The sequence below is a fragment of the Telopea speciosissima genome, chromosome 5 (genome assembly GCF_018873765.1).
Source record: "Telopea speciosissima isolate NSW1024214 ecotype Mountain lineage chromosome 5, Tspe_v1, whole genome shotgun sequence".
In the NCBI taxonomy this organism is placed as follows: domain Eukaryota; kingdom Viridiplantae; phylum Streptophyta; class Magnoliopsida; order Proteales; family Proteaceae; genus Telopea; species Telopea speciosissima.
Genome location: NC_057920.1, coordinates 33,279,380 through 33,304,226, shown reverse-complemented (window position 1 = coordinate 33,304,226; position 24,847 = coordinate 33,279,380). Strand labels below are relative to the sequence as shown.

The 24,847-nt window shown below is 41.5% G+C and overlaps 1 non-coding gene across 1 annotated transcript; it reads right to left on the bottom strand.

Annotated features, from left to right (window-relative positions):
- Positions 1–24,519: 24,519 nt before the first annotated feature.
- Positions 24,520–24,624, bottom strand: LOC122663444. Its single transcript, XR_006333116.1, has one exon. It is a non-coding gene; the product is annotated as a small nucleolar RNA R71 (small nucleolar RNA).
- Positions 24,625–24,847: the final 223 nt, after the last annotated feature.

The window sequence follows — 24,847 nt, the reverse complement described above, 5'->3', positions numbered from 1 at the left end:
TCATAAGAGATAAGGACACTTTATAGAAAAGCTCGAACCGAAAATAGTATAGAAATGCCCCCAAATAACCCCGAATGACCCACTAGTCAAGTTCGGCCCGGAACTGAACATTTGTCGAAATACGTATCGATTCGAAGGTCTCGACCCTCAACATCTCATCCACATCTCTCATAAGAGGTAAGGACACTTTATATAAAAGCCGGAACCCAAAAAAGTCCAGAAATGTCCCACAATAAACCTAAACAATCCACCCTATCTGGTACGAATCAGAACTGAACATATGTCAAAATAAGGTCTCGACCCTCATCATCTCATCAACACGTTGCGTAAGAGATAAGGACACTATATAGAAAAGCCCTATCCCAAAAAAAGTGCAAAAATGCCCCGTAATAACCCCAAACGACGCACCCGTTCTAGTTTGGACCGGAACTGAACAAAAGTCAAAATACGTATTGATTCAAAGGTTTGGACCCTCTGATTCTCATACACACCTCTCATAAGAGGTAAGGACACTTTATAGAAAAGCCCTAACCCAAAAAAAAGTACCAAAATGCCCCCCAACAACCCAAAACAATCGTCCCAGTCTGGTTCGCACCAAAAATGAATTCGAAGGTCTCGACCCTTGACATCTCAGCCACACGTCTCATAAGAGATAAAAATAGCTTATAGAAAAGCCCTAACCCAAAAAAGTACAAAAATGCCCCCCAAAAGCCCAAACAACCCACTTGGTTTGGTTCAGACCGAAACTGAACATATGTTGAAATACGTATCTATTCGAAGGTCTTGACACTCAACATCTCCTCCACATGTCTCATAAGAGATAAGGACACTTTTTAGAAAAGCCCAAACATAAAAAAGTTCAGAAATACCCCCAATAACCCCAAACATCCCATCCGGTCTGGTTCGGACCAAAACTGAACATACGTTTAATTACTTATCGATTCGAAGGTCTTGACCCTCCATATCTCATCCATACCTCTGATAAAAGATAAAGACACTTTATAGAAAATCCCTAACCTAATAAAAGTACAAAAATAACCCCAATAACCTCAAACGATCCATCCGATCTGGTTAGGACTGGAACTGAACATATGTTGAATTACGTAGCGATTCTAAGGTCTTGACACTCCGCTTGTCATCCACACCTCTCATAAGAGATAAGGACACTTTATAGAAAAACCATAACCCAGAAAAGTACAAAAATGCCCCCCAATAAGCCCAAATAACCCACCCTGTCGGGTCGGATCAAAATTGAACATATGTAGAAATACGTAACAATTTGAGGGTCTCGACCCTCAACATCTCATCCACACGTCTCATAAGAGATAAGGACACTATATAGAAAAGCCCTAACCTAAAAAAAGTAAAGAAATTCCCCCAATAACCAAAAATGGCCCACTCGGTCTGTTCTGGACCGAAACTGAACATATGTTGAAATACGTATCGATTCGAAGGTCTCGATCATCAACATCTCATCCACACGTCTCATAAGAGATACGAACAAAAAAGTACAGAAATGCCCCCAATAACCCCAAACGTCCCACCTGGTCTGGTTCAGACTGGAAATGAAAATATGTCGAAATACGTATGCATCCAAAATTCTCGTCCCTCAACATCTCATGCATACGCCTCATAAAAGATTAGGACACTTTTTAGAAAAGCCCAAACCTAAAAAAGTTCAGAAATATCCCCTAATAACCCCTAACAACCAATCCCATCTGTTAGGACTGGAATAGAGCAAACGTTGAATTACATTGCGATTCTAAGGTCTTGACACTCCACTTCGACACTTTATAAAAAAGCTCTAACCTAAAAAAGTACAGAAATGTTCCCAATAACCCCAAACTACCCACCCGGTCTGGTTCAGACCGGAACTCAACATATGTCAAAATACGTATTGATCCTCAACATTTCACCCACACCTCTCATAAGAGGTAAGGACACTTTATAGAAAAGCCACAAATAAAAAAAGTATAGAAATGCCCCCCAATAAACCCAAACAACCCACCCTATCTGGTTCGGATCAGAACTTAACATATGTCGAAATACGTATCGATTTGAAGGTCTCGACCCTCAACATCTCATCCACACCTCTCATAAGAGATAAGGACACTTTATAGAAAAGCCCTAACCTAAAAAAGTACAGAAATGCTCCCCAGTAAGCCCAAACAACCCACCTTGTCTGGTTCGGATCAGACTGAACATACGTCAAAATATGTAACAATTCTAGGATCTCGACCCTCAACATCTCATCCACACGTCTCATAAGAGATAAGGGCACTATATAGAAATGCCTTAACCCAAAAAAAGTACAGAAATGCCCCCAATAACCTAAAATGACCCACCCGATCTGGTTGAATCGGAAGTGAACATATGTTGAAAAATGTATCGATTCGAAGGTTTCGACCCTCAACATCTCATCCAAACCTCTCATAAGAGTTAAGGACACTTTATAGAAAAGCCACAACTCAAAAAAGTATAGAAATGCCCCCCAATAAACCCAAACAACCCAACCTGTCTGGTTCGCATCAAAACTTAACATATGTCAAAATACGTAACGATTCGAAGGTCTCGACCCTCAGCATCTCATCCACATGTCTCCTAACAGATAAGAACACTTTATAGAAAAGCCTTAACCCAAAAAAGTACCAAAATGCCCCCCAAAAACCCCAAACGATCTTCCTAGTCTGGTTCGCATCGAAACAGAACTTATGGCAAAATACGTATTGATTCGAAGGTGTCGACCCTCAACATCTCATCCACACATCTCATAAGAGATAACGACACTTTATAGAAAGCCCTAACCCAAAAAAGTACAGAAATGCCCCCCCAAATAGCCCAAATGACCCACCTGGTTTGGTTTAGACCAAAACTGAACGTATGTCAAAATACGTATCGATTCGAAGGTCTCGACCCTCAACATCTCATCCACACGCCTCATAAGAGATAAGGACACTTTTAAGAAAAGCCCAAACCCAGAAAAGTTCAGAAATACCCCTCCATAACCCAAAATGACCCATCTGGTCTGGTTCAGACCGGAGTTGAACATACGTTGAATTACGTATCGATTCGAAGGTCTTGACCCTCGAATCCCATCCACACCTCTCATAAGAGATAAGGACATTATATTGAAAATCCCTAACCAAAGAAAATTATAAAAATGCCCCCAATAACCCCAAATGACCCACCAGGTCTGGTTTGGACCAGACCTGAACATATGTTGAAATACGTATCAATTTGGAGCTTTCGAACCTCAACATCTCATCCATACCTCTCATAAGGGGTAAGGACACTTTATAGAAAAGCCATAACTCAAAAAAGTACGGAAATGACCCCCAATAAACCCAAACAACCCACCATATATGGTTCAGATCAAAACTTAACATATGTCAAAATAAGTAACGATTCGAAGGTCTCGACCCTCACCATCTCGTCCACACATCTTACAACAGATAGGAACACTTTATAGAAAAACCCTAACCCAAAAAAAGTACCAAAATGCCCCCCAATAACCCAAAATGATCCTCCCGGTCTGGTTCGTATCGAGACTAAACATATGGCGAAATAAGTATCGATTCAAAGGTCTCGAACCTCGACATCTCATCCACACATCTCATATGAGATAAGGACACATTATAGACAAGCCCTAACCCAAAAAAGTATAGAAATGCCCCGCAAAAAGCCCAAACTACCCACCCGGTTTGGTTTGGACCAAAACTGAACATATGTTGACATACGTATCGATACGAAGGTCTTGGCCCGCAACATCTCATCTACACGTCTCATAAGAGATATGGACTCTTTTTAGAACAGCCCAAACCCAAAAATGTTCAGAAATAGCCCCAAATAACCCCAAATGACCCATCCGGTCCGGTTCGGACCGAAACTGAACATACGTTGAATTACGTATCGATTTGAAGGTCTCGACCCTCTACATCTCATCCACACCTCTCATAAGAGATAATGACACTTTATAGAAAAGCCCTAACCCAAAAAAAGTACAAAAATACCCCCCAATAACCCCAAAGGACCCACCCGATCTGGTTCGGACCGAAATTGAGCATAAGTCAAAATATGTATCGATTCAAAGGTCTCGACCCTCAACATCTCATCCACACCTCTCATAAGAGGTAAGGATACTTTATAGAAAAGTTACAACCCAAAAAAGTATAGAAATGCCCCACAACAAACCATGACAACCCACCATGTTTGGTTCGGATTAGAACTGAACCCATATCGAAATACGTAACGATTCGAAGGTCTCGACTCTAATCATCTCACCCACACGTGTCATAAGAGATAAGGACATTTTATAGAAAAGCCCAAACCCAAAAAAGTACAAAAATGCCCCCCAATAACCCCGAACAACCCACTCGGTTTGGTTCAGACCAGAACTGACCATATAACAAAATACGTATCGATTCGAAGGTCTTGACCCTCAACATCTCATCCACATGCCTCATAAGAGATAAGGACACTTTATAGAAAAGCTCTAACCAAAAAAACGTACAGAAATGCCCCCCAATAACCCCGAATGACCCACCAGTCAGGTTCGGACCGGAACTGAACATTTATCAAAATACGTATCGATTCGAAGGTCTCGACCCTCAGCATCTCATCCACACCTCTCATAAGAGGTAAGGACACTTTATATAAAAGTCGGAACCCAAAAAAGTATGAAATGCCTCACAATAAACCCAAACATTCCACCCTGTCTGGTATGGATCAGAATTGAACATATGTCAAAATACGTAACGATTCAAAGGTCCCGACCCTCATCATCTCATTCACATGTTGCATAAGAGATAAGGACACTTTATACAAAAGCCCTATCCCAAAAAGAGTGTAGAAATGCCCCCCCAATAACCCCGAACGACCCACCCGTTCTAGTTCTGACCGAAACTGAACAAAAGTTGAAATACGTATTGATTTAAAGGTTTGGACCCTCTAATTCTCATCCACACCTCTCATAAGAGGTAAGGACACTTTATAGAAAAGTCGTAACCCAAAAAAGTATAGAAATGCCCCCCAATAAACCCAAACAACCCACCCTGTCTGGTTCGGATCAAAACATAACATATGTCAAAATACGTAATGGTTCAAAGGTCTCGACCCTCAACATCTCATCCACATGTCTCACAACAGATAAGAACACTTTATAGAAAAGCCCAAACCCAAAAAAAAGTACCAAAATGCCCCAAACAACCCAAAATGATCCTCCCTGTCTGGTTCGCATCGAAAATGAATTCGAAGGTCTCGACCCTCAACATCTCATCCACACATCTCATAAGAGATAATTATACTTTATAGAAAAGTCCTAACCCAAAAAAGTATAGAAATGCCCCCCAAAAAGCCAAAATGACCCACCCGATTTGGTGCAGATCAAAACTGAACATATGTCGAAATACGTATCGATTCGAAGGTCTTGACACTCAACATCTCATCCACATGTCTCATAAGAGATAAGGACACTTTTTAGAAAAGCCCAAACCCAAAAATGTTCAGAAATACCCCTAATAACCCTAAACATCCCATCCGGTCTGGTTCGGATCGGAACTGAACATAGGTTGAATTACTTATCGATTCGAAGGTCTTGACCCTCCATATCTCATCCATACCTCTGATAAAAGATAAAGACACTTTATATAAAAGCCTTAACCTAATAAAAGTACAAAAATACCCCCCAATAACCCCAAACCACCCATCCGATCTGGTTAGGACTAGAACTGAAAATACGTTGAATTACGTAGCGATTCTAATGTCTCGACACTCCGCTTGTCATCCACACCTCTCATAACAGATAAGGACACTTTATAGAAAAGCTGTAACCCAAAAAAGTATAAAAATGCCCCCCAATAAGCCCAAACAACCCACCCTGTGTGGACGGATCAAAACTGAACATATGCCGAAATACGTAACAATTCGTGGGTCTCGACCCTCAACATCTCATCCACACGTCTCATAAGAGATAAGGACACTATATAGAAAAGCCCTAACTTAAAAAAAGTACAAAAATGCCCCCAATAATCGAAAATGACCCACCCGGTCTGGTTCAGACCGAAACTGAACATATGTTGAAATACGTATCGATTCGAAGGTCTCGATCATCATCTCATCCACACGTCCCATAAGAGATAAGGACACTTTATGGAAAAGCTCTAACCCAAAAAATTATAGAAATGTCCCCAATAACCCCAAACGACCCACCCGGTCTGGTTCGGACTAGATATGAAAATATGTCAAAATATGTATGGATTTGAAATTCTCGACCCTCAACATCTCATCCATACACCCCATAAGAGATGAGGACACTTTTCAGAGAATCCCAAACCCAAAAAAGTTTGAAATACCCCCTAATAACCCCAAACAACCAATCCCATTTGGTTAGGACCAGAACTGAACATACGTTAAATTACATAGCGATTCTAAGGTCTCGACACTCCACTTCTCATCCACACCACTAACAAGAGATAAGGACACTTTATAAAAAAGCCCTAACCCAAAAAAAGTACAAAAATGTCCCTAATAACCCCAAAGACCCACCCGGTCTGGTTCAGACTAGAACTGAACATATATCAAAAAACGTATCGATTCGAAGGTCTCGACCTCCAACATCTCATCCACACCTCTCATAAGACGTAAGGACACTTTATAGAAAAGCCGTAACCCAAAAAAGTATAGAAATTCCCCCAATAAGCCCAAACAACCCCCACCCTGTTTGGTTCGGATAAAAACTGAACAAATGTCAAAATACGTAACAATTCGAGGGTCTCGACCCTCAACATGTCATCCACACGTCTCATAAGAGATAAGGCCACTATATAGAGCAACCCTAACCCAAAAAAAGTGTAGAAATGTCCCCAATAACCCCAAACAACGTACCCGGTTTGGTTCGGACCAAAACTGAACATATGTCGAAATGCAAATTGATTCGAAGGTCTTGACCCTCAACATCTCAACCACACCTCTCATAAGAAGTAAGGACACTTTATAGAAAAGCCTTAACCTAAAAAAGTACAGAAATGCCCCCCAATAACCCCAAACAATACACCCTGTTTGGTTCGGATCAAAACTTAACATATGTCGAAATATGTATCGATTCGAAGGTCTTGAACCTCAACATATCCTCTACACCTCCCGTATGAGATAAGGACACTTTATAGAGAAGCCCTAACCCAAAAAAGTACAAAACTGTCCCCCCAATAAGCCTAAACAACCCACCTTGTCTGGTTCGGATCAGAACTGAATATATGTCAAAATATGTAACAATTCGAGTATCTCGACCATCAACATCTCATCCACACATCTCATAAGAGATAAGGGCACTATATAGAAATGCTCTAACCCAAAAAAAGCACAGACATGCCCCCAATAGCCCAAAACGACCCACCCGATCTGGTTTGGACCGGAACTGAACATTTGTCAAAATATGTATCGATTCGAAGTTCTCGACCCTCAACATCTCATCCACACCTCTCATAAGAGGTAAGGACACTTTATATAAAATTCGAAACCCAAAAAAGTATAGAAATGCCCCCCCAAATAAACCCAAACAACCCACCCTGTCTGGTTCGGATCAAAACATAACATATGTCAAAATACGTAACGATTCAAAGGTCTCGACCCTCAACATCTCATCCACACGTCTCACAACAGATAAGAACACTTTATAGAAAAGCCCTAACCCAAATAAAAGTACCAAAATCCCCCCCAACAACCCAAAACTATCCTCCCAGTCTGGTTCACATCGGAAATGAATTCGAAGGTCTCGTCCCTCAACATCTCATCCACAAGTCTCATAAGAGATAGGGATACTTTATAGAAAAGCCCTAACCCAAAAAAGTACAGAAATACCCCCAAAAAAAGCCCAAACGACCCACCCAGTTTGGTTCAGACCGAAACTGAACATATGTCAAAATACGTATCGATTCAAAGGTCTTGACACTCGACATCTCATCCACATGTCTCATAAGAGATAAGGACACTTTTTAGAAAAGCCCAAACCCAAAAATGTTCAGAAATACCCCCAATAACCCCAAACGTCCCATCCGGTCTGGTTCGGACCGAAACTGAACATACGTTGAATTACTTATCGATTCGAAGGCCTTGACCCTCCATATCTCATCCATACCTCTGATAAAAGATAAAGAAACTTTATAGAAAAGCCCTAACCTAATCAGAGTACAAAAATACCCCCCCAATAACCCCAAACGACCATCCGATCTAGTTAGGATCGAAACTGAACATACATTGATTTATGTAGTGATTTTAAGGTCTCGACACTCCGCTTGTCATCCACACCTCTCATAAGAGACAAGTACACTTTATAGAAAAGTTGTAACCCAAAAAAGTACAAAAATGCCCCCCAATAAGCCCAAACAACCCACCCTGTTTGGTCGGATCAAAACTAAACATATGTCAAAATATGTAAGAATTCGAGGGTCTCGACCCTCAACATCTCATCCACACATCTCATAAGAGATAAGGACACTATATTGAAAAGCCCTAACCCAAAAAAAGTACAGAAATGCCCCCAATAACCAAAAAGGACCCACCTCTGGTTCGGACCAAAACTAAACATATGTTGAAATACGTATCGATTCGAAGGTCTCGATCATCAACATCTCATCCACACGTCTCATAAGAGATAAGGACACTTTATGGAAAAGCTCTAACCCAAAAAAGTACAGAAATACCCCCAATAACCCCAAATGACCCATCCTGTCTAGTTCGGACTAGAAATGAAAATATGTCGAAATACGTACGGATTCGAAATTCTCAACCCTCAACATCTCATCCATATGCCTCATAAGAGATGAGGACACTTTTCAGAAAACATTAAACCCAAAAAAATTCAGAAATACCCCATAATAACCCCGAACAAACAATCCCATCTGGTTAGGACCGGAACTAAACATACGTTGAATTACATAGTGATTCTATGGTCTCGACACTCCACTTCTCAGCCACACCTCTTATAAGAGATAAGGACACTTTATAAAAAAGCCCTAACCCAAAAAAGTATAGAAATGTCCCCAATAACCCCAAACGACCCACCCGGTTTGCTTCAAACCAAAACTAAACATATGTCAAAATACATATCGATACGAAGGTCTCGACCTTCAACATCTCATCCACACCTCTCATAAGAGGTAAGGACACTTTATAGAAAAGCCGTAACCCAAAAAAGTACAGAAATTCCCCCCAATAAGCCCACACAACCCCCACCCTATCTGGTTCGGATCAGTATTGAACAAATGTTGAAATACGTAACAATTCGACGGTCTCGACCCTAAACATCTCATCCACACGTCTCATAAGAGATAAGGACATTATATAGAACAACCTTAACCCAAAAAAAATTCAGAATTGCCCCCAATAACCCCAAACAACCTACTCGGTCTGGTTTGGACCAGAACTGAACATATGTCGAAATGCATATCGATTTGAAAGTCTCGACCCTCAACATCTCAACCACATCTCTCATAAGAACGAAGGACACTTTATAGAAAAGCCCAAACCTAAAAAAGTACAAAAATGCCCCCCAATAACCCCAAAAGACCCACCCGATCTGGTTCGGACTGAAATGAAAATTTATCGAAATACGTATGGATTCAAAAGTCTCGACCCTCAAAATTTCATCCACACGTCTCATAAGCGACAAGGACACCTTATAGAAAAACCCTAACCCAAAAAAGTACAAAAATGCCCCCCAATAAGCCCAAATAACCCACCCTGTCAGGTTCGGATCATAACTGAACAAATGTCAAAATACATAACAATTCAAGGGTCTCGACCCTCGACATCTCATCCACACGTCTCATAAGAGATAAGGGCACTATATAGGAATGCCCTTACCAAAAATAAGTACAGAAATGCCCCCAATAACCCAAAATGACCCGCCCGATCTGGTTCGGACCGAAACTGAAATTATGTCAAAATACGTATCGATTTAAAGGTTTTGAACCTCAACATCCCATCCATACCTCTCATAAGAGGTGAGGACACTTTATAGAAAAGCCACAACTCAAAAAAGTATAGAAATTCCCCCCAAAAAAGCCAAACAACCTAGCCTATCTAGTTCGGATAAAAACTTAACATATGTCAAAATACATAACGATTCGAAGGTCTCGACCCTCAGCATCTCATTCACATGTCTCATAACAGATAAGAACACTTTATAGAAAAGCCTTTACCCAAAAAAGTACCAAAATGCCTCCCAAAAACCCAAAACGATCCTCCTAGTCTGGTTCTCACTAGAACTAAACTTATGGCAAAATACGTATCAATTCCAAGGTCTCAACCCTCAACATCTTATCCACACATCTCATAAGAGATAAGGACACTTTATAGAAAAGCCTTAACCCAAAAAAGTATAAAAATGCCCCCCAAAAATCCCAAACGACCCACCCGGTTTGGTTCAAACCGAAACTGAACATATGTCAAAATACGTATCGATTCGAAGGTCTTGACCCTCAACATCTCATCCACACGTCTCATAAAAGATAAGGACACCTTTTTAGAAAAGCCCAAACCCATCCGGTTTGGTTCATACCTGAATTGAACATACGTTGAATTACGTATCGATTCAAAGGTCTCGATCCTCCACACCTCATCCACACCTCTCATAAGAGATAAGGACACTAAATAGAAAATCCCTAACCAAAAAAAAGTATAGAAATGCCCCCAACAACCCCAAATGACTCACTCGGTCTGGTTCAGATCGGAACTGAACATATGTCAAAATACGTATCAATTCAAAGCTTTTGAACCTCAACATCTCATCCACAACTCTCATAAGTGGTAAGGACACTTTATAGAAAAGCCATAACTTAAAAAAGTATAGAATTGCCCCTCAATAAACCCAAACAACCCACCCTGTATGGTTCTGATCAAAACTTAATATATGTCAAAATACGTAACGATTTGAAGGTCTCGACCCTCACCATCTCATCCACACATCTTACAATAGATAAGAACACTTTATAGAAAAGCCCTAACCCAAAAAATGCATAGAAATTCCCTCCAATAACCCCAAATGACCCACCTAGTTTGGTTCGGACCAGAACTGAACATATGTCAAAATGCGTATCGATTCGAAGGTCACGACCCTCAAGCTCTCATCCACATGTCTCTTAGGAGATAAAGACACTTTATAGAAAAGCCTTAACCAAAAAAAGTATAGAAATGCCCCCCAACAACCCCAAACGACCCACCCGGTCAGGTTCGAATTGGAACTCAACATATGTTGAAATACGTATCGATACGAAGGTCTCGACCCTCAACATCTCATCCACATGTCTCATAAGAGACAATGACACTTTATTGATAAGCCCTAACTCATAAAATTATAGAAATGCCCCCCAATAAGCCCAAACTACCCTCCCTGTCTGGTTCAAACCAGAACAAAACATATATCAAAATACGTATCGATTCGAAGGTCTCAACCCTCAACATCTCATCCACACGTCTCATAAGTGCTAAGGAAATTTTATGGAAAAGTCCAAAACCAAAAAAGTATAGAAATGCCCCTAATAACCCCAAACTACCCACCCGGTCTTGTTTGGACCGAAACTGAATATATGTTGAAATACGTATCGATTCAAAAGTCTCGACCCTCAACATCTCATCCACACGTCTCAAAAGACATAAGGACACTTCATAGATAAGCACTAACCCAAAAAAGTATAGAAATGTCACCCAATAACCCCTAACGAACCGCCCAGTCTGGTTCGGACTGGAACTGAACATATGTCAAAATACATATCGATACGAAGGTCTAGACCCTCAACATCTCATCCACCCGTCTCATAAGAGATAAGGATATTTTATAGAAAATCCCTAACCATTAAAAGTATAGAAAGGGCCCCCCAAATAAGCCCAAACTACCCACTTGGTCTCGTTTGGACCAGAACAGTACATATGTCAAAATACGTATCGATTCAAAAGTCTCGACCCTTAACATCTCATCCACAAGTCTCATAAGAGCTAAGGACACTTTATAGAAAAGCCCTAAACCAGAAAAGTACAGAAATGCCCCCAAATAAACCCAAACGACCCACCCGATCTGGTTCAGACCGGAACTAAACATATGTATAATTACGTATCGATTCAATGGCCTCGACCCTCAACATCTCATCCACACGTCCCATAAGAGCTAAGGACACTTTATAGAAAAGCCCTAAACCAAAAAAGTACAGAAATGCCCTCCATAAACACCAAACGACCCACCCGATCTGGTTCGGATCGGAACTGAATATAAGTAGAAATAAGTATCGATTCGAAGGTCTTGACCCTCAACATCTCATCCACTTGTCTCATAGGAGATAAGGACACTTCATAGAAAAGCACTAACCCAAAAAAGTATAGAAATGCCCCCCAATAATCCCCCGCCCGGTCAGGTACGGACCGGAACTGAACATATGTCAAAATACGTATTGATACAAAGGGTCAAACCCTCAACATCTCATCCACCTATCTCATAAGATATAAGGACACTTTATAGAAAATCCCTAACCCAAATAAGTACAGAAATGCCCTCCAATAAGGCCATACTACCCACCCGGTCTGGTTCGGACCAAAACAGAACATATGCCAAAATACGTATCGATTTAAAGGTCTCGACCCTCAACATCTCATCCACACGTCTCATAAGAGATAAGGACACATTATAGAAATGCCCTAAGCCAAAAAAGTACAGATATGCCCCCCAATAAGCCGAAACTAGCCACCTGATCTGGTTCAGACCAGAACGGAACATATGTTGAAATACATATCGATTCGACGGTCTCGACCCTCAACATCTCATCTACATGTGTCATAAGATATAAATACACTCTACAGAAAAGCCCTAACCCAATAAAGTACAGAAATGCCCCCCAATAATCCCAAACAACCCACCCGGTCTGGTTCGGACCGAAACTGAACATATGTTGAAATATGTATCGATTCAAAGGTCTTGACCCTCAACATCTCATCCACATGTCTCGTAAGAGATAAGGACACTTTATAGAAAAGCGCTGACCCAAAAAGTACAGAAATGCTCCCCAATAACCCCAAACGATCTACCCAGTCTGGTTTAGACTGAAAACGAACATATGTCGAAATACATATCAATTCAAAGGTCTCGACCCTCAACATCTCATCCACACGTCTTATAAGAGATAAGGACATTTCATAGAAATGAACTAACCCAAAAAAGTATTAAAATGCCCCCTATTAACCCCAAATGACCCGCCTGATCTGGTTTAGACCGGAACTGAGCAAATGTCAACATACGAATCGATACGAAGGCCTAGACTCTCAACATCTCATCCACGCATCTCATAATAGATATGGATACTATTTAGAAAATCCGAAACCCAAAAAAGTTTAGAAATACCCCCCAATAACCCTTAACGACCCACCCGGTCCAGTTCGGACCGGAACTGAGCATATGCCGAATTACGTATTGATTCGAAGGTCTCGACCCTTAACATCTCATCCACACCTCTCATAAGAGGTAAGGACACTTTATTGAAAAGCCCTAACCCAAAAAAGTACAGAAATGCCCCCCCCCCCAATAACCCTAAACGACCCATCCAGTTTGGTTTGGACTAAAACTGAACATATGTCAAAATACGTATTGATTCGAAGGTCTCGGCCCTCCACATCTCATCTACATGTCTCATAAGAGATAAGGACACTTTTAACAAAATCCCCAACCCAAAAAAGTACAAAAATGCCCTCCAATAAGCCCAAACTACCTACCCGATTTGATTCGGACAGGAACAGAACATATGTCAAAATACATATCGATTTGAAGGTCTCGACCCTCAACATCACATCCACATGTCTCATAAGAGCTAAAGACACTTTATAGAAAATCCATGAACCAAAAAAGTACAGAAATGTCCCCCAATAACACCAAATGACCCACCCGATCTGGTTCAGATCAGAACTGAACTTATGTCAAAATACGTATCTATTCAAAGGTCTCGACCCTCAACATCTCATCCACACATCTCATAAGATATAAGGACACTTCATAGAAAAGCACTAACCTAAAAAAGTACAAAAATGCCCATAATAACCCCAAACGACCCCCGCCTAGTCTGATTTGGACCAGAACTGAACATATATCGAAATACGTATCGATATGAAGGTCTAGACCCTCAACATCTCATCCACCCATCTCATAAGAGATAAGGAAACTTTATAGAAAATCACTAACCCAAAAAAGTATAGAAATGCCCTCCAGTAAGCCCAAACTACCCACCTAGTTTGGTTCCGACCAGAATAGAACATATGTCGAAATACATATCGATCCAAAGGTCTCGACCCTCAACATCTTATCCACCCATCTCATAAGAGATAAGGACACTTTAAAGAAAATCCTTAACCCAAAAAAGTATAGAAATGCCCTCCAATAAGCCCAAACTACCCACCTGGTCTTGTTCGGACCAGAACAGAACATATGTTGAAATACATATCGATTCAAACGTCTCGACCCTCAACAATCTACACGTCTCATAAGAGATAAGGACACTTTATAGAATATCCCTAAAGCAAAAAAGTATAGACATACCCCCCAATAAGCCCAAACTACCCACCCGGTCTTGTTCAGACCAGAACAGAACAGAACATATGTCGAAATACATATCGATTTGACCAACCCGGTTTGGTTCGAACCGGGACTAAACATATTTTGAAATACGTATCAATTCGAATATCTCAACCATCAACATCTCATCCACATGTCCTGTAAGAGATATGGACACATTAAAAAAAAGCCCAAACCCAAAAAGTCTCAACCGTCAACATCTCATCCACACGTCCCGGATAATCGAAGGAAGGATATCGAGTTTGAGATCGGAGAAAAAGTATTTCTTCGAGTATCCCCAACCAAAGGACTGCTGCACTTCAACAAGAAAGGCAAGTTGAGCCCAAGATTTATTGGTCCATAGGAAATATTCAATAGAGTGGGACCCGTAGCATACCGGCTGGCTCTACCGCCATCTTTGTCAAGTGTCCACTACGTTTTTCATGTGTCAATGCTATGAAAGTACATAAACAATCTGACGCATATATTATCAGCTGAACCTGAACATTTGGTTGTGGATATGACTTATGAGGAACATCCCACGGAGATATTGGACAGAAAAGAGCATAACCTCCGAAACCACACTGTCGTTTTCATGAAAGTTCGATGGGGAAATAACCCAGCAGAAGAAGCTTCGTGGGAGCATGAGGAAAAAATGAAGGAGAAGTATCCTCAACTCTTTGGATTACTGGGTAAGCAAATTTCGAGGATGAAATCTTTGTAAGGAGGGGAGAAATGTCAAACCCTGCCCCCTGACTGTCTGGAATCTGACTGAAGTGCAGGAACCTCTGGCCAGGCCACCAGGATCACTGTGGAGCATCACTCCACTCAATGAGATCAATGAAAATGCTCTAAACAAGTTTCCCTATATACCTATTAGAAGATGGATAGCAGACCCCTGCACTTGCATAGCTCACAGACCAATGTATGATTTGGATACCAGGTAGTCTCTCTCCTCCCTAAAATGGTGGGACCCACCTCTGAAAAATCATGTAAAAACCCATGGTGGGCATGTGGGGATAATACCCTGACCTAGGGTCAAACCCTTGTGCAATCCCCCTTTGATTTCAGTTGCTGGAATTCACTCGGTCATGCACTGGCCGATGCAGCAAGGCCCAGTGACATCGCCCAGTGGCTGTTTTTACATATATTTAATTATTATAATTGTGGGGACCACCCAACTTGACCATGGACACTGATGAACACATTTATGTGTGAGATTATCCCATTTAATTCTGCATTTTATCTGCATAGAATGGAGCTACCTTGGGTATTTTCTGTCTTTTTCAGGGTACAGGGGTATTTTTGGTATATTGAAAGAATTGGAGAAAAAGTGTATTTTGTAAGATAAAATTGAGAAAACCAGATTGGAGGAGTTCAATGCTACACAGACACCAGCCTACCCATGGATCGACTCACATGTGATCAAGGGAGAGATGGGAAGAAGTTTCACTGAAGATCCAAGGGCTTAATCGTCATTTCATAAAAATGAGAAATCTTCAGAAGATATCCGATATTGGGCTCATACTATCCGGAATATTAATTGGAGCAACTTTGATTCTCAGGTTGGGTTCACCCAGGGCCAGCGAGGAGAGAGATTCTCAAAAAGAAATTTTGATCAAAATTGATAATTTAAGATTAAACTCTCTCTCTCTCCTCCCTAATATCTCCCTCTCATCTACTACGGATTATTCCTCTACTCCAACTTCAATTTTTTCTCTCTCTTGGTTTCCTAATTCCCATCTCCCTCTACCTCTCCTCCATCTCCCACGTTCTCCTTTTTTGTTTCTTTATTTTATTATTCTTTTTAAAAACCAACTACAAAAAACAGCCACGGATTATCCCACCTTTCCTAGTATTATTCCACTTCTCTCTTGCTCTCTCTCACTCTCTCACTCTCTCACTCTCTTATATCTCCTCTACTCAAATTCACTCACCGGATTCTTTATTCCTACATCTCCTCTATCTCTCATGTTTTCTTATTATTAAACTTCTTTTCTTTAAACACCGAGAGATATATAAACCCACGGAGAGATTAGAGAAGGGATCCCATTCGATTCGATAGCCATTAGCCGTGCCCTCTTCTCTTCTTCTTCTTCTTATTTCATCTTTTTTTTTTTTCGATAAGTAAGAAGATTGTATTAGAAAAGGAGGAAAAACTACAAAAGAAGGCATTCTCTAAGAACCCGACAAGGGGAAGAGAACCCAAAGCACGATGGGACAGGCCCCATCAAACAAGAACCGAGCCAAAAAGGCTACGGCCTGTAATAAGTGACAAAATCTGAGTCCTGTTTAAGGTAGTGAATAAGGGCAGGGGGGAAATCTCCAGGATCCCAAACTACCCCATATGAGTCGCAAGGGACTACAGCCATAAAATCTGCTGGTCGATTTTGTTCTCTCCAAACATGGGTGAATTCTTTCATTCTCAAATCATTTGCCAAAGCAAGGATTCTACTCTTGAGAGGTTGTACTTTCCAAGGTCCTACAACCTTGCCAGAAATAGTGTCAATCGCCAACTTGGAATCAGATCTGATAGAAACATCAAGGATTCCTCTCTCTATGCAAAGGGAGATGCCTCTATGTATAGCAGCCAGCTCCATGGAGAGAATGCAAAGTTCCAGCCCTTGGTTAGCAAATGCAGCTACAGGTTGTCCAATCGCATTATGAATCACTCCTCCAAAAGCAGCTCTACCATCGGACAGCGAACCATCACAGTGAAGGGACCACAAATTGTTAGGAGGTAAGAACCACGAGCATGGTCTCGGCATCCTAATAGCCCAATGAACTTGCAAGTTTCAGGCCGAAGCAATGTGGGAATTCGCAGGACTAGGATCCCCACTCAAAGAACCAGATGTGACTACAGTCCTAACATCCCCCTTGATAGCTTCCACAATCTAATCCTTAGATCTAGCCTTTTGCCGAAAAATTCTGAAATTTCTTTCAAACCAAATATGCTTGATAGTGGCACAAAATGCAAGCTTTAAAACCACACCTAAGCTCCCTGCTCTTTCTGCCGCATAACGAACCCAAATGGCAGCATCAAATATGTTCATGGGAGCCTATCCATGAAGAGAACACATACCAAAGATCCTCCTCCAAATATCAATGGAAAAAGGGCAAGCAAAGAAAATATGGTTTCTGCTCTCAATACCAGCCCAACAAAACTCACAACTATGTTGAACCGGGATCCCCCTGTGAAGAAGATTATCCCTAGTGGGGAGAGCATCGACTAGACACCTCCAAGAAACAAAAGAGTGGGACTTAATGCTGCCTTCAAACCAAACTGCTTCACTCCAATCCACAGGGTTGGCCTTCACACGGGTGGCATTCCAAGCCGATTTGGTTGAAAAGATACCTGTCGGATTGCCAGTCCATATTACCAAATCCGGGTTGTCACCATGCAACTTATCAATGGAGGGGAGGGCTCTCCACACATCAATAAGGTCAAAAGAGGTTGAAGGGCCAGGCAGCCAGTCTCCATCCCAAACAATTTCCTTGACAAGTGCATGATGGGCTGCAAGCGCATAAGATCCCGCATCATAGCAAATCCTACTACCAAACCTATTAAAAAGGACTCCCTCTGGGTGCCACTTATCGAGCCAAAGTTTGGTGGATCTGCCATTGCCAATGTAGGTATTAATTAAAGGCAAAGCCTTATCTCTATATTTCAAAACTTTCCTCCAAACCCAAGAGCAATTTTGCAACACCTTGACTGTCCAAAGCGATTCTTGCTTGAGGTACCTCTGCTGGACCCAATGCACCCAAAGTCGGTTTTGTTTGGAGGCAATCCACCAGATTTGCTTCATAATACCAGCCACATTCATCTCCTTAACCCGCTTAAGCCCAAGACCTCCTTCAGTTTTAGGCTTGCAGACCGCATCCCAAGAAATGAAGTGCATTTTCCTTTCAAGCGAGGGGCCTGACCAAAGGAAATTAGAAAACATGGACTCAATCTGTGAGATAAGGTTACCTGGCAGCCCAAAAATACCAGCCCAGTAAATGTAGCATCCTTGGAGCACAGAAGAGATAAGTTGGAGACGCCCAGCATAAGATAAAATCCTGGCTTTCCATCCTTCCAATTTCCTTCTAACCAAATCTAAAATAGGACTGCAATCTTTCAAGGACAGCCTGCCCGAGACAAGAGGGACGCCGAGGTACCTGATAGGGAGAGTGGTCTCAGAGAAACCCGTTAATTCCAAAAGTTCCATACTACTAGTTTGGGTTAGGCCCCCTACAATAATAGAGGACTTAGATCTATTGAGATGCAGCCCTGAAAGACTTGCAAACTCGTCAAGACCCCCCAAACTAGCCAAAACAGATTCGCAATTGGCCTTCACAAAGATCATTAGGTCATCCGCAAATATAAGGTGAGAAAGATGTAGAGCTTTACATCTAGGCAGCAATTTGATTTGACCATCTACTTCCAGCCTTCGTATAATTCCTGAAAAAGCTTCCATGGCAATAGTGAACAAATAAGGAGAGAGCGGGTCACCTTGCCTGATACCTCTATCTCCCTTGAAGTAACCTGTGGGGCTGCCATTAATGAGAACGGAGAACATGGGTGTGGTAACACAAGCCTTAACCCATCCAAGGAATTTCCCTGTGAAGCCCATTCTTTCCATCACTCCAAATAGAAAGTTCTGCTCAAGGAGTCATAGGCTTTATGGAGATCAACCTTCAACACCACGGTGGGGTTGGCTGCTTTCGCTCAATTCCTCTCACAATATCATGGCAAACAAGAATATTATCAACTATAGATCTTCCTTTGATAAAAGCTAATTGATTGAAACTGATCACCTCGCCGATAACCTTCTGGAGTCTATTAGAGATGATCTTAGAAATGATCTTATAAAGCAGATTGCAAAGGGCAATGGGTCTATAGCCCGCAAAGGAGGAAACATCTCCAGATTTAGGGATCAGAGAAATAAAGGTAGCATTAACAGAATAGGGCATAAGGGAGTTCTCAAAAAACCATTTAATAGCCTAGATAAGGTCCTCCTTAATAATCTCCCAGGTTGTTTTGTAAAATCTAGCCCCGAAACCATCAGGCCCTGGGGCCTTAGAATCTTTCATAGCAAAGACCACACCCTTGATCTCCTCTCTACTAATCTCCCTTTCCAATTCCAATATCTGAATTTCAGAAATAACACCCGAAAGGTGGATAGAATATGGGCAGGTTCCCTCATCAATTGAATCAGTCCCAAATAAATTACAATAAAACTTTACAGCCTCTTCTTTAATCCTTTTTGGTTCTTCAACCACCACTCCATTCTGGTCAACAATCTCCAGAATATGCTTTCTATTGAATCTGCTGCGCATGGACTTATGAAAAAAACTTATTTCCATCACCTAGTTGGAGCCACTTCACCCTAGATTTCTCCTTTAGGACCCTCTCCTCCATTTGCAAAGCACTCCAGAGCTTGCCCTTGGCCTCTCTCTCTAGGATAATTAGAGAATCATCCATCGGATTCAAAGATATATCAGCCAATTCGGAAAGTTCCTCCTCACCACCTTGACGAGAATGAAAAACATCCCCAAAATCCTCCTTATTCCACCTCTTCACTCAAGCTTAACATTCCTTAACTTTGCAGCGAAACAAAGAAGAGGATTGGACTGTGGCTTTATAGGGAAGCCCAGCCTTTCTTAACCACTTCAAAGTAATCTCCATGAGTAGTCCAGGCATCGAAAAATTTGAAAGGCTTTGGACCTGAATTGAAATTGTCCAACGGCTTAAGGATAATTGGACTATGGTCGAGATACCAGGGCAAAGGAAATTCGCCTCGAAAAACTTAGTTTATCTAGCCAATGGCTGTTAACTAAGACCCGATCAAGTTTACAACAAATTCTACTGTGCCTTTTTGGTTATTACTCCAAGTAAACATTTCTCCTTTCCACTTCAAATCGCTAGGCCCGAATTGAAAATACAAGCGTTAAAGTCCTCTACAGCCCCATGAAGAATGGCCTCCCCTCCAAGCTTCTCATTCGATGCCGAACAATATTAAAATCCCCATTAAGCCCGGGTCGATCATACCAGCAGACAATTTCCTCTATGTCCTTCCACACTCAAGCCTCCCCTCAAGAGTATTAAAAGCATAAACAGTGCAGGTGGCAAGAAGAACCAAGAATTCCAACTTTCAAATGAATAAATTGAGGTTTAGATTTAATGATCTCAACCTTTAAACTCTCCTCATCCCAACCAATCCAAATTTTGGTATGGTGTTCGGACTACGATTATGAGTGAATTTCCATCCCCTTTTAAGGTTTTGAAAAGTAGTATTAACATTATTCTCCTTAACTTTTGTCTCCAAAAGAATAGCCAACTTATACTCCTTGGCGGCAAGCATTCTTTTAACACTTCTTTGTTTTTCAGGGGCATTCAGCCCTCTCACATTCCAGCATAGACTATTCATTAGGAACGATTAGAAGGAGGGGTTGGAGCCAGCTTCTTACCCCCAAAGCCAATCCAATCTCAGTCCCCTTCACAACCGAACTAGCATTGGAAGTGATTTCAATACGCTGAGGCTTGAAAGAAGCCAAAAATCTTCTCCTTCCTGCTCCCTTAGTCCTCTCCCTCTTTATCCGAATTTAAAACAATGGGGATAGTGGGGTTGGACATACCTTCAAATGTGGGGTCTTTCAAAGATAAGCTAGCCGAATCCTTTCTTCCTTTGGTGGATAGGCTGGCAGTTTTGGAAATCAAATCTGGCCGGGCAACTTCTTTAGCTCCTTCTTCAATGACATCACCATCCAACGTGGCCCCCTCATCAAGAATCTTCAAAAGAGAATCCCTAATAGAGCTCCCCCAATCAGCATTGCTTACCAAAACTGAAGTGGAAGAATTATTACCTTCCATAAGTGCCCCACTCTCCTTCTCTCCACCCTCACCAATTCTCTCCTTCATGGTCAACGCATGGGCTTTAGTAGGAGAAGACCCAGCTGTCACATTCATCCCATTTGAATTTTCCAAAATCTCCACACCATCCAAGCCAACTATACCTTTTCTTCCAAGATTCTCCCCATCTGTCGTAATTAAAGAATCCCTTGGATTCTGCCCATCATCAAGCTCATCTCCTAATAAGATGTTGCAAGAAGCAACATCCAACATTAGCTCCTTTGGATCATAGGCAACTTCCTCCGTTAGATCTTCCAGCAAAGCAAATGCATTGACATGAACAACTTCCTTCCCCTTACCAGCTGCAATCTTGGTTGGAGAATTAGGAAGATTTCTAGAACTAGCAGATTTGGAAATCCCCATAGATTTCGTGATCCCAGCAGATTCCGTGATCCTAGCAAATCTTTCACCCAAGTTGGCACCTCCATTTGAATTTTGAATCTCAGCCCCATCACCACCGTGCATGGCCTGAGCACCACCACCACGTCCCGCTCCGGCCACCTGAGAAGGACCAGCACCACCTTTCACCCTCCACTCTTTTCAGCTGTTACCCTTCTGTGTAGCTTGATTAGCACCACATTGACTAGTGGCATGGCCAAAAATCACGTAGCTATTGCAGCGTGGAGGGCACCATTCATACTTCACTTTTTGAAAGAACACCAACCCTTCATCATCATGGACAGCCACTTGCTCCAGGACATCATGGGTAGCCTCAATTTCCACACATAAGCGGGCATAGGAGAGCCTTTCCTTAGTCATTGTCATTTTGTCAGTGGCTATCGGTTTGCCGATAACACTAGCAATCGAACTCAAAGCCTCCACATTCCAGAAGTGAAAAGGAAGGTTGGGGAAAGTAATCCAGATAGGAATGGAGTTTAATTCAACCTTTTCAAGCTTCATTCCTGGTTTCCAAGGCCGGAGGATCAACGGTCTTCGCTGCACTGATCCATGGTCCTCCTTCTAGCACTTTAACTTTATCTTCCTCCAAATTGAAACGAAAAACAAAGAATCCACTCTCTAAAAGATTAACATCCACATGCCCAGAAATACTCCATTGTTTTAGCAAGACTTCTTTAACATAAGTAAAACTTGGCCTACGGCCAATGAAATGCCCAAGAAGAGTGTTCTTCCATTTAGATAATTCTGCCTTAAGCATGGCTGAAGAACATTGTGCAACACGCATACCATCAATACAAACAGGCTCAATGAAACTTAACTCCAAACCTTCACTATTAAGGGAGCTTGAAGAAGATTGAAAGAATGAAGTCCATGACACCCCCTTCCGAACAGCTTCTCCATGTATATCCATTCCCGATCCTGCCACCAAAACACCACCACCACCCGAGGAGGATCCCCCACCTGCAGCAACTTCTCTCAGCCTTGATCCACCACCAAGATCACCCCCTGCCGACTTAGAACCGCCATCCTCCGAGCCCCTAGCTTCCCCCTCTCCCAGAATGGGTGGAGGAAGAAGACCATCAGCCGAAGCAAATGGCCCGCCGGCCATCACCAAGAGCAACCACCAAGAGAGGAGGAAGATCACCATTCCAGCTTCATGGATCATCATCACCATTGTTGTCCTTTGTCGCCTTTCACCATGATTGGCTAAGTTCTTTTTATCTTTAGGTGTAGATGAACTAATGGTGTTTGTTATTTAAAAATTCTGATTTGTATGCTTGATTGCTTGATGTTGAGACCCCATCCCTATTTGGATGATTTTAATTGATGTATTTAGTAGAAAAATTTTGTTTCTGTGATTCATTATTTTTCATTCAAGCAATGGTATTTTGTTCTTATGTGGTTGTACCGATGATGGATTATAGCTGAACGAACTAAGCGTGCCAAACCCTATAAATGAAGGACGATAGTACTCATCAAGATAGTCCATACCTAGGATGAACCCTACACTTTGTGGTATTATTAGGCCTGTGGTTATAATAAACCGAAGCATGCAACCAAATTGAATAGCTACCCATTGGGGATTAGAACCCTAAAAATAGTCTTCTCCCGTATTTGCACAGCATTGTTAGTTTAGAGTTGTTTCTTTTGTTCTTAGTTTAAAATAAGATTTATTACATTTTAATTTTCATCACTTTTATCTTAGTAATTTAGCCTTCCAGTTCCCCGTAGATCGACCCCTTACTTGCTACTTGTTAGATTAGTTTAGGGTTTTATTTTTGACCGGTTAATCACACGATCAAATTTTGACGCCGTTGCCGGGGAACCGAAGCATGATTGCTAAGATTGATTGAGTTGTTTTGTATTACTTTGTTTTAGCTTTAATTTCACAATTGCAAAATTTTTATTATTATTTGTAAGTACTTTATTAGGTTAATTTTAGTATACTTAACATTCTCTTTGTTTGTGCAGGAAGCTAATTAGATCTAGTAGGACAAGCTGTCCATTTGGGTTATTTCTATTTCCCAGACGTTATGTAATTAGGGTTATTTTATGTAATTTTTTTTATTTTATTCCACATTAGATTGGGTGTTTAGGTTTAATTTTAATTCCCCCAACCCCTTAAGCTCATATGTGTAACCGTTCATCGGGGGCAGCACGTGGAATTGTGCAACCGCCAACACCAGGTAAGTATTTTTGTTAGTTTTAAATTAGTTATTTTTTTTACTTTTTAGTTCTGATTTTTATTTTTAAGTGTTTTTTTTTTTAATAATAATAAAATGGGTGACCAGCCAAGAAGACCGTTGAGTAAGCACTTCACTCCAACTGCCTATACCCCTACATCTTGTATTCAGCTGCCTGCCATTTAGGCAGCTCAATATGAGATCAAGTCCAGCATCATACAGATGTTACCATCCTATTATGGACTTGCTAATGAGGAGCCTTACAAGCATCTTGATGAGTTCTTAGAGGTGTGCTCTACAGTCAAAATCCAAAACCTCTTTGAAGATGCCCTAAAGTTAGTCCTATTCCCATTCTCCTCAAAGCCAAACACTGGCTTCATTCCCTAGATTCGGTTAGGATTTCTACATGGATGGGGATGCAGCAAGAATTTTTGAAAAAATTATTCCCCATTGGTCGGACTAATAGCCTTAGAAGAGCCATTACTAGTTTCTCCCAATTAGAGGGCGAACAATTTCATGAAGCGTGGGAGAGACTCAAGGAATTACTTAGGAAGTATCCCCATCACGCTAACCCAAAATGGCAGTTAGTTCAGTGCTTTTATGATGGCCTCCATGACCGATATAGGCAGATGGTAGACTCCTCTTATGGTGGAACATTTATGCACAAGAATGAGACGGAAGCATGGGATCTTTTTGAAACCCTAAGTGAGAATTCCCAACATCATGCTTCAGCCTCTCGGACTGAGATTCCACACATTGGGCAACCAAAGAAGGCTGGTCCCTATGAGATCA